The sequence below is a fragment of the Triticum urartu genome, chromosome 3A, assembly GCF_056163025.1.
Source record: "Triticum urartu cultivar PI428250 chromosome 3A, HENAU_Tu73, whole genome shotgun sequence".
In the NCBI taxonomy this organism is placed as follows: Eukaryota; Viridiplantae; Streptophyta; class Magnoliopsida; order Poales; family Poaceae; genus Triticum; species Triticum urartu.
The window spans coordinates 58,368,643-58,379,675 of NC_141875.1; the positions used below are offsets into that span (position 1 = coordinate 58,368,643).

The 11,033-nt window shown below is 40.5% G+C and overlaps 1 long non-coding RNA gene across 3 annotated transcripts; it reads right to left on the reverse strand.

Moving 5' to 3' along the window:
* Window positions 1-350: 350 nt before the first annotated feature.
* Window positions 351-4,768, reverse strand: LOC125547927 (uncharacterized). 3 transcript variants are annotated; one of them, XR_007300841.2, is made up of 6 exons: window positions 4,162-4,768; window positions 3,889-4,062; window positions 3,680-3,792; window positions 2,382-2,505; window positions 2,231-2,285; window positions 351-1,793 (listed from the first exon to the last, which is right to left on the reverse strand). It is a non-coding gene; the product is annotated as an uncharacterized LOC125547927 (long non-coding RNA). The 3 variants fall into 3 exon arrangements; XR_007300840.2 differs by having other exon boundaries at window positions 353-1,793; window positions 3,680-3,747; window positions 4,177-4,768; XR_007300839.2 differs by having other exon boundaries at window positions 353-1,793; window positions 3,680-3,747.
* Window positions 4,769-11,033: the final 6,265 nt, after the last annotated feature.

The following is an 11,033-nucleotide window of genomic DNA, read 5'->3' on the forward strand; positions in this document are numbered from 1 at the left end:
GTAGTTGGTTTGATGGATGGGTCGGGGTTTTTTGCATGGGTTGGGGGGATGGGGGTTTTTGGACTAGGGTTCACTACAAGAAATATGTCAACTTGTGACCTTGACTATTGGTCACTGAATGGTCATTGTTTTCCATTTGTGACCTTTTTGTGACCAAAAACAGATGGTCAAAAGCTGACGGTTGTAAACTGAAATTAACGACCTTCTCTGTGAGAAGGTCGTAGACGTTTATGACCAAAATATGCCTACTGTTTTGTTTTGGTCACTAGCAGCCTCCCCAGGCCACGTAGGCATCCGACGTGGCAATCTGATGTGGCACAAGAATCAGCCCGGTCCAGTTCGGTGTTTTACATGGGCCAAGCCCATTAATTCAGCCCATTTATATATTTTTTCCTGTGAATTTTTTGTCAGCTAAATGGACCAAGCCCAACATTGCAGCCTTTTTATTTTTTGGCCATGGCCTTTTTGTCTCAATAATTTCATTTTTTTCTAAATTGGGTTCACTAGTCAGGTGGGTCCCCATTGTCAGGTTCTAGTACTGGGTCCTAGCCGTCAGGGCAATATTCTTCATTTTTTATTTCACGCAAATAAATACCTGGTATTTAAATTGGCACACAGAAAACACACAAAATACTTCAAATATTTTCAACCATTAAAGTGCTACATCATATGACACACATACAAATGTGATAAGCATCAAGTTTACAATCATATAACAAGCTCCACAAGTGTACAATCACATGAGCCAGTTCTGCTCCACAAGTGTACAATCACAAGTTCTGCTACATCATACACACATACGAACTATGCTTCACGAAGAAAAATGAGCAGTATAAAGGGCATCATTAATGCAAAACTTGACAGTTGACAGCAATGTTAGAACTATGCTTCCTCTGACTTCTTTGTCCTGATCAGCATCTGCACCTTACAGAACAATATTGATCAATTATAAGCCACAACTTCAAATGCCCATACAATTTGTAGTTGCTTAAAAAAACAAAGCAAGCGAGTACTCAGGAGCTTTGGTTAAAACCCATCTAAACAGAGATAAAAACTGGAAAACTATACATCCACTTACAACATAGCAAAAGGAAAGAAAATTACACATGATTAAGTAATATATATCATTCATGTTGGAACAAAGAGCAGACTAACTAACACAATGTGGTAACTAAATCATTCAATCCCTGAGACTGATTGGATGTCAGTTTCTTTTACTGCCAGTACCTATTGGTAAATTAAATTACTAATCAGAGGAAACATTTAAGCAGCCCAATTACCTACCAGATCATTGTACTGCTTACACTTCCTAATCAGATCACCTAATAGGAGATACTATTAAGAATGAAAAGATGATTGAACACTGAAAGAGGTTAGCAAGTTGCTTGTTGGTTTCATCACAAGTACCAGGAGTATTTTTAAACCTACGCAAGTCATTTTTAAACCTATGCAAGTACCAGGAGTATTTCAATCCTTTCCAGTGTAAGTACTCAAAATTTGTTTGAGTAGCAAATCTAGGAGTACTAGAGAACTCCAAGTTAAATGTACTCAAAGCAACCAGCAAAATCTCTCAATACCGGTCCCAGCAAGTAATCAGAATACAGCAGCAACAAGTACCAGGAATAAATCACATAAGTAACTAGAACAGAGAAAGAAAATGTAGAAGTGGCAGCGAGGCATGAATGGTGTCCTGAGTTACTGCTGCATAGGCCGTAACAGAGGCCGAGGGACTCGTTGTGATGGGTTGCAGCATCTGTGCTGATGCAGTCTCAGCCACAGGCTCCGCCTCACACCTGAAGTTAAACACGCAGGTTGGTCAGCAGAACTACAGAAGTTTAGCTTTTGGAGATGACGAATAACTCAAATTACCCTTGATATTTGTTTCAAAAAAATTAACCTTCTAGTATGGCCATGTTAATAGATAAAATTAACCTTTTCCCTTTTACTTTCTATGAAAAGGTAAGAGACCAGAATTCTACATGCAACTTCTGTAGACATAAATCCAAGAGAAATACATCTCTGTAGTGCATGGCAATGGCAGTTAGGATCAAGCAGGTTTTACATTCGAGTCCAGAAATATCAAGGTTCTCTAAGCTTAAATTTCAGAGACCTAGTTGACACTGTAGGTTCTATAAGCTTAAATTTCAGAGACCTGATTCAGTTCAGAAAAGGAGTGGGAGCTTATTTTAGAGGCAAGTGAGTGAGTGAACATGTCATTAGGATTAATTACCAGAATTTGGAAGAGAACGCTGGTGGAGAAGATGCACGCAAGGCCACCAAGCCAGCTGTAACAGCAACAGGAGTAGCAGTTAATTGGAGGAAACAAACCAAATGGGATAGCTGATGAACGCGGAAAACAGTCGAACAATGGATGTACTTACACTGTCAAGGCAAAAATCGATCAAGAGTAAATTGACAGCAGCAGCATCATCATCCAGGCAGCCAAACGTGCTCCCAAACCAGGCAGTTTACCTAATATTGACCATCCAATGCCACTGTAAAGACCTGAAATACATGCAATGATTTAATAGGATATTTTTGTGCAGAGCAAAGTAACATATGGGCATCAGAAATATGTTGCTTTAGAATGCAGAGCAAAGTAAACCTCTCAACTCCACTAGTTATTATTATGAGTACAATGATCCCCTTTGATACCATCATACATGAATTAGAATCTCTAAAGTATGTCAATCAGGGATGATAACATGAAGCAGGCACATCAACAGAATGAAGTGAAATCTTTATGCAAGCCCATGTATTTTGGTATAAAGAAGCATTGAAGCAATTAAAAGCAAGCCTCTAGATCTATGTTTGGACGACAAAAAATTATACAAGCTGAGTTATTTGATGAAATAATCCAAGCCTTTAGGCTCCTACTGGATATGCTCTTAATGTAGACAATGCGTAGAACAGTTCTACTTCTAAATTTGGATCAGCAAGCATGGAGTGTTATCAATGTTGGAGCATTAAACTGGCAATGAACAGTTCTACTTCTAAATTGAACCATCATGTTCAACCAACATCAAATGTATGGAACAGCACAATGTATAATTACCAATATAAACAAGCCATATAAAAATGCCAAGTTATAGAAACTGCATCACAAATATGATTTGCCATACACCAACAACAGTAGTACAAAGGTGTTCGAGTGTGACATGTGAACAGACATATTCTACGAAACTAGTCAAGTTGAGGGAACCACAACTAGTAGATATGACAATAAAGTAATACCAATTGTAGTAGTAAGTATACATTTCTCTAAAATGAGTAGGTAACAAAGCCTCAAAGTATGCAGTGGACAAACTGGCAACCTATTAGTCCAGTATTTGATATACATGTCGCAGCAACTACATTATGGAAATAATAAAGTACCAATTAGGAGTGCTGATACAGGAGCCAGAAGACAAATTTGCAAGTGGGTTTTAGTAGCTGAAGCTTAGAAGTCAACCACTTAGTCCACTAACGAAACTAAGGACCAATTCAATCAGCAGTAGATATATAGCTACCAAACCTTATTTTGCAAAGATGTCTCTCCCAAAAACCATATCCCCTACTCTCAAGCATCCAACAAACAAAGAATAATTCTACAGAGGCAGTCATGCAGATAGATATTCCTTCACCTAAGGTTCAGGTAAGTGCAAGAAGCATGAAAGATCCATTTTCAGAGCATCATTACCCAGTCATACTCTCCGCGGACCCTTTCCAATCCATACTCCATGCCTACATACACTCCAACAATAGCACCTGCAGATTAATAGAAGAAGCATCCGAATGTGTCAGCAACAACACCTGCAGATTAACAGATGTCTGAATCAGGAAGAACATGTTTGAATGGAGAAGATGGAAACATGACTCAAGCGAACAAGATAGAGGAAAGGAGAGGACCTTCCATGGCCCTCCTCTTGAATCGGCATCGGCATCGGCATCCCCAGTAGCTTCTCTCTCCATGGCCTCCTTCCTTCACTACGCAAGGAGGGAGATGAGATGGGAGGGCAGCAGCTTCCGTCTCCATGGCCTCCTTCCTTCACCACCAAGGGAGATGAGATGGGAGGACAGTGCCTACACACGACCGAACGCACACACACCTACATCAGATGAGATGCGGACAGGAAAAAAACCAGAGATAGAAGAAGAAGAGAATGAGAGGAGGGGTCTAACCTCCTACAGTCTCACCATGGCCATCTAGGGTTCCTGGGGCCGTCGAGGAGGGAGGGAGGGAGCGAGGCCTGCAGCTTGTTGACGTGTCGCCGACGGGGACCTTGTGGGTGACGTGGAAGGAGTCGGAGTGCGTCCGCGGCATGGACACCGCCGCCGGCTTGACGGGGGAGCAGGGCGCGGACTTGGTCGGCGCCCTAGATCGGATTAGATCTGCCCCGCAAGGACGAATTTGAATCGGAATGCGAGGGCGGAGGGAGGCGGCGCAGGGGAGGAGGCCTTTCGCCATAGCGACCTCGCGAGCCCTGCGAATCCCACGAGCAGCGCCTCCAACGCGATGACCAGCCGCTCCAGGAACCGCTCGCAGTCGGTGGTGGCGGCCCGGTGGCTCAGCCAGATGCCGCCGCCGAGGACGACGAGGGAGAGGACGGTGGTGGCGACCATGTCCACGACGGCCTCCGTCTCGGGCCAGTTGGATCTGAGAGTGGGGAGGGGAGGGATCTGGATCGAGAGCGCGATGGGGAGGGCCGAGCAGTAACCGTATGGGAGGAACGCCGGAGGAATGGGGTGGAGGCGGTGGCGCGTCGAGATCCAAAGGGAGGGAGTGAGGTTGGGGGCAGCGGCGGGGGATCCAGAAGGAGGAGTGGTGTGCGGCGGCGGTGGATCCAGAAGGGAGAGAGGGAGAGAAGGTGGAGAAGGTTGCGGCGGGGAAGTGGGGGCGTGGGGGTTGTGTTAGGGCTAGGTGGGTGAGAGGGTGGGGGCGAGGGCTACCGTTGGATCAACGAGGATCCAACGGTGCTTGTTGCATGATCCGCGTGACATGGCTATGGCCCAATCAGAATGCAGTATGCGTGTATAACGTTATGACCATTTAGTATTGGACGTTATGACCATTCAAAATTGGTCGTGGTCAAATAAAAATAAAGTATAAAATCATGTCGGCATTTTAATTTTTATGTTTTGAGTGTCCAAAATGAATTTTTTTGTGAAGAAGCTATCCAATATTTGCACGAGGTGCATCTTGAAATTCCAAACAATGTTGTCTAAGAGAGTTTTCATTTTCTTTGCACGGAAAATTCATTTTTTTTATTTTTCGAGTGCCCGAAATGAGGTTTTTTTGTGAAGAATCTATCAAATAATTATTGCAAAATTGGACCAAATTATTTTTCTAAAATACTAGGCCATATTTAATGCACAATTGACCAAATGGTTGGGTGTAAAAAGTTTTGATCCACCTCTGGTGAAAAAGACAAATTTCCGCCGATTCAGCTGGAAGCGGGTCAAATTTGAACTGCAACTACCTCATAGTTTGCTCTTTATTTTTTCAAGAAATCATTTATAGATACATAAGTATCTATTTAATCAGAGAAACACCAAAAAAATATAAGATTCAACCACTAGCTAGGAACGGTCAAGCCCGCCGTTTTGACCGCATTTTGAAACGGGCATAAACAATTCAAAAAAATCAACAAATTGGAAAACCTCCGCATTGTGTCATCATATGTGGCCAAGTTACCAGCAAAAATTATAAACTTGTAATACAGTAATTATTTTAAAAAAGTGTTCTCAGAAATGAGCTATCATGCGTGAAGATTCATGGCTTTCAAGCCAAATGATCACTCTTATGGCCACATTCATGGCATAATTTGTTCAAATTATCTCATATTGTGCACAAGGGTGCATCTTGGCATTCCAAACAATGTTGCCTAAGAGAGTTTTCATTTTCTTTGCACGAAAAATTCATTTTCTATTTTTCGAGTGCCCGAAATGAGGTTTTTTTGTGAAGGACCTACCATATATTTGTTGCAAAATTGTACCAAATCAATTTTATAAAATACTAGGACATATTTAATGCACAATTGACCAAATGGTTGGCTGTAAAAAAATTTCATCCACCTCTCGTGAAAAAGACAAATTCCCGCCGATTTAGTAGGAAGCGGGTCAAATTTGAACTGCAGCTGCCTCATAGTTTGCTCTTTAATTTTTCCAAAAATCATTTCTAGGTACATAAGTATCTATTTAATTAGAGAAGCACCAAAAAAATTCCAAGATTCAACCACTAGCTAGGAACGGTCAAGCCCGCTGTTTTGACCGCATTTTGAAACGGGCATAAAAGATTCACAAAAAATCAAAAAATTGGAAAACCTCCGCATTGTGTCACCATATGTGGCCAAGTTACCAACAAAAATTATAAACTTTTAATAAATTAATTATTTTTAAAAAGTGTTCTCAGAAATGAGCTATCATGCGTGAAGATTCATGGCTTTCAAACCAAATGATCACTCTTAAGGCCACATTCATGGCATAGTTTGTTCAAATGATCTCATATTGTGCACAACGGTGCATCTTGGAATTCCAAACAATGTTGCCTAAGGGAGTTTTCATTTTCTTTGCATGGAAAATTCATTTTCTATTTTTTGAGTGCTCGAAACGAGGTTTCTTTGTGAAGGACCTACCATATATTTGTTGCAAAATTGTACTAAATAAATTTTTGAAAGTACTAGGACATATTTAATGGAAAATTTACCAAATGGTTGGGTGTAAAAAGTTTTGATCCACCTCTCGTGAAAAAGACAAATTCCCGCCGATTCAGCTGGAAGTGGGTCAAATTTGAACTGTAGCTGCCTCGTAGTTTGCTCTTTATTTTTTCCAAAAATCATTTCTAGGTACATAAGTATCTATTTAATCAAAGAAACACCAAAAAAATTCCAAGATTCAACCACTAGCTAGGAACGGTCAAGCCCGCCGTTTTGATCGCATTTTGAAACGGGTATAAAAAATTCAAAAAAATCAAAAAATTGGAAAACCTCTGCATTGTGTCATCATATGTGGCCAAGTTACCAGCAAAAATTATAAACTTGTAATACGTTAATTATTTTTAAAAAGTGTTCTCAGAAATGAGCTATCATGCGTGAAGATTCATGGCTTTCAAGCCAAATGATCAATCTTATGGCCACATTCTTGGCATAGTTTGTTCAAATGATCTCCTATTGTGCACAAGGGTGAATCTTGGAATTCCAAACAATGTTACCTAAGGGAGTTTTCATTTTCTTTGCACGGAAAATACATTTTCCATTTTCTGAGTGCCCGAAATGAGTTTTTTTTGTGAAGGACCTACCATATATTTGTTGCAAAATTGGACCAAATCAATTTTCTAAAATACTAGGCCATATTTAATGCACAATTGACAAAATGGTTCGGTGTCAAAAGTTTTGATCCACCTCTGGTGAAAAAGACAAATTCCCGCCGATTCAGTTGGAAGCGGGTCAAATTTGAACTGCAGCTGCCTCATAGTTTACTATTTATTTTTTAAAAATCATTTATAGTTACATAAGTTCCTATTTAATCATAAATACATGGTTTGGTGGCGATACGTCGAGGTATGGGCGGTGGCCGAGGCCCCCAACTCTAGAGCGCGTAAACTCGCATGCCCGCCGCGTGGTCACCGCGTGACCGTGGCGTTGCCATGTGTTCTGGGAAGCCTAGGCATGTCTAGTGGGTTGGGAACTCCCCAGGTAGGTGCTAGGAAGAAAATGACAACATAAGATTCTCACGAGGAGACCGATCGATGCTCAAACATGAATTAGCAGCCAAGTGTTTGATTAGCGGTACGGGAAATGTACATGGCTAATGGGTGTGAGTTTTGGCTGAGGATGATCAGTTACTAAGAAGACCATCTTCACAAATTTTCAGCTCAAAAGGAGGATCCTAGGTGGTACTTGCTTTGCAAAGTACCACACTGGACATAAATACGAATGTTGAAGGTGGGCTCAAAATGATGAATGGATTGAGCTGGCATTTGGTGGAGGATGGTTATTTGGGCATAGGAAGGCACTGTAGAAAATGGATACTATTTGGATATGCCAAAGTGGTACTTCCTTCACAAACTGTTGTTCTGAAGAGAATAGGAAAATGAATATTGTTGAATTATTTTTGAACTAGGAAAGGAAGGTTTTTTTTACATATTTTACAAATATATGACCCAAAGAATTTATGAGATTTTTTTGGGAATTTTGGGAGTGATAGAAATATAGGTTGCTTCACAACCTAGGGCAAAAACTGACACATGGACATGACACATAGGCAAAACTGATGAGGTGGCACCTAGTCATAGCAACCCACCACAATTTACAAGGTTATGACCATCTATATTGGTCATGATCAGCTAGAAATAGGGCAGCAGACCAGTGCTATCTGCTTTATGACCATTTCGTGTAAGGAAATTATGACAGTTCTGACCAAAATGGTCGTTATAGTTTAGGGTTTGGAGCCCCCTGAACAGCTTTTGACCAATTGGTCTAAAATGGTCATAGATCTATGACCAATTCTTCCAGGGTCGCTGACAGAAGGTCACTAGTTGACATATTTCTTGTAGTGGTTTGTTGGATAAATTCGTTGCAAAAATGCTAGCTAGATGTTGTGAACTATGATTTTAGGTGCTGCAACGATTGGGGTTTTTAGATTTGTTTTTAGATTTGGATAAATTCGTTGCAAAAATACTAGATGTTGTGAACAGATTGGGGCTTTTAATGCTATGATGCTTATTAGATTTGTTTTTAGTGCTCACAGATTGGGGTTTTTAATGCTACTCAGATTCGTTGCCTTAGATTGGGTCCCTATTAGATTTGTTTTTGAATGCTACTCAGATTGGGGTTTTGAATGTCATATGCCCAAATGGAATAGTTATTTGATTCATTGGTATATAATTGTTTCCACAATATGTAGTTATATTAGCTCTGTTCTTCAATGTGTGTGCATGACCAATGATCATTGTGTTATTTGAATGTCATATTGGGGTTTTTGATCAATGTCTGTACAAATCTAATACATTGATATACTAGTGATGGATGTGGTTTTTGAATGCATAGAGCTAAGGGGCAGAGAAATAAAAAAACCCACTTCTAAAACATTTCTGATATTGGGAGTATATTGGGGTTTTTGATCAATGTCTGTACAAATCTAATACATTGATATCGCCCATCATGTGTGTATATCTAAATTTTCAATTGGTTACTAGCGATGGATGTAATTGTATATTCAAGAGGATGATGGTTGGGGGGAGAGGAAGCTGGCTGACTACGACCCATACGAGGGGCGTTTAGTGATGATTCTAATTATGAGGTAAGCCTATCCCTTGTTCATTTAGTTCCTTTGGCATGGTGTATATGAATATATAATGTATTAATGCAATTCATTCATGTGTGCAGTATGATTCTGGAGATGATGTGTACAAGGGCAGCGTCGCGTCCTTCACAGCCAAGGAGGTGGAGAAGATCAAGGCCAAGGGAGTTGCTTCCTTCTACAACCGCAAGTTCAAGAAGTGGCACTGCCCCTACTGCACCACCAAGCCAAAGCCAAGGGATGGCTGCTTCGATCACCTTTTGTCTCATGCTGAGGATGTGGCGATTCGCGGGGAGGACTATATGATCAGGGGGCAGCATGCCGCCCTCGTGAAGGCCCTGACTCCGGCGTGATGTGATCGATGATGTGATGATGTGTTACTTTTGGTTTGGTTTGGTGAACTGTTGGGTTACTTTTGGTTTCTTGAACTAAATCTCGTTGGTTATGGTGTGTTGAACTGAATCTCGTTGGTTATGCTAGTAATCTGGTTGCTATCTATATTTGTCTGTCCTTAAATTTGCATGTGGTATATTTGTCTGTCCTGAATCTATGGTTAGTTATGTTTAGATGTTGCGAACTATGATTTTAGGTGCTGCAATGATCACACATGTTGTGTAGGAAATCAAATGCATGCTTCAAATGAGATCATGTAAACCTTGGCAAACCTGGACAATATAAATTCAAGAAAATGCAAAAACAAGTAAAACCTTCGCAAACTATCTATGTTTTGTAGCAGATCATGTGTGCAAAATTTAAAGTGATTTAGAGGAAGTCAAATAAATTTAAATTTGAGAAATGTGCTCCAAATGAGCTCCCAGGCTAGGGTAAACAACCCATTTCTAATCAAGTTTTTTTGGACCTACCCTAAATGAGCCAAATGTTTTTTTATTAACACATATTCACTTTCCATAGTGTAGATTCGAAGTCTCACTATTTTCTGAATTAATTTTCATATTTTTACATTTTCTTTTGAAAACATATGCTTTAATAAAAAAACTATTAAAAACACGTTTTGAAATATAAAAATGGAAAACTAACTTCAGATCCTTCTTATTCACTTTAAAATAAAGCTTTGATGATTTTTTTAATTTTTCAAAAACAGAAGGTACCACCACCTCCTCTCCTTGAACTCTATGAAATCATGTACATGATAGCTCATATGTGTGAAGGTTTTCCCATGAAAATGACCATAGACCAAGTTTATGATTTTTGGTTGGTAACATGTCACATAAGACAACATTGTGCGCAGGTTTTTTTGATTTTTTTAAATTAATGGTGCTCATTTGACCTCGATCGTGCCAGCTAGGGTTTTTTCATGAAAATGACCATAGACCAAGTCTAGTATTTTTCCTCGTTAGTTTGTCTTATAAAACGACGAACGTCGAAGGTTTCATATTTTCTGATTTTTTTAAAAATTAGTTATGCTTAGTCAAAGCCTTCGAAACCTCATTGACCAGCTCAAAACCCCTCTAAACCCCGCGGGGTTTCGCCTAACCCTAGCTCCCAATGTCAGTCGTCCGATCATACCCTCGCGCCAAGCGACAGCCCTTAGATCTGGTCTTCTAGAAGGAATTAGGTGGGTTGGCTGCGTGCAGGCTCCACGTCGTTGGATCACAAGGACGCCTCCGCATCGTTGGATCGTGGGGCGATTCGCGAGAGGCGATCCTATTGGTTGTGCTCGGCTGCTCACCCACCACTGACTCCTCGAAAAAACATTGTTATTGGGCCCAAAAGGAAACCAAGCTCTGGTTGGG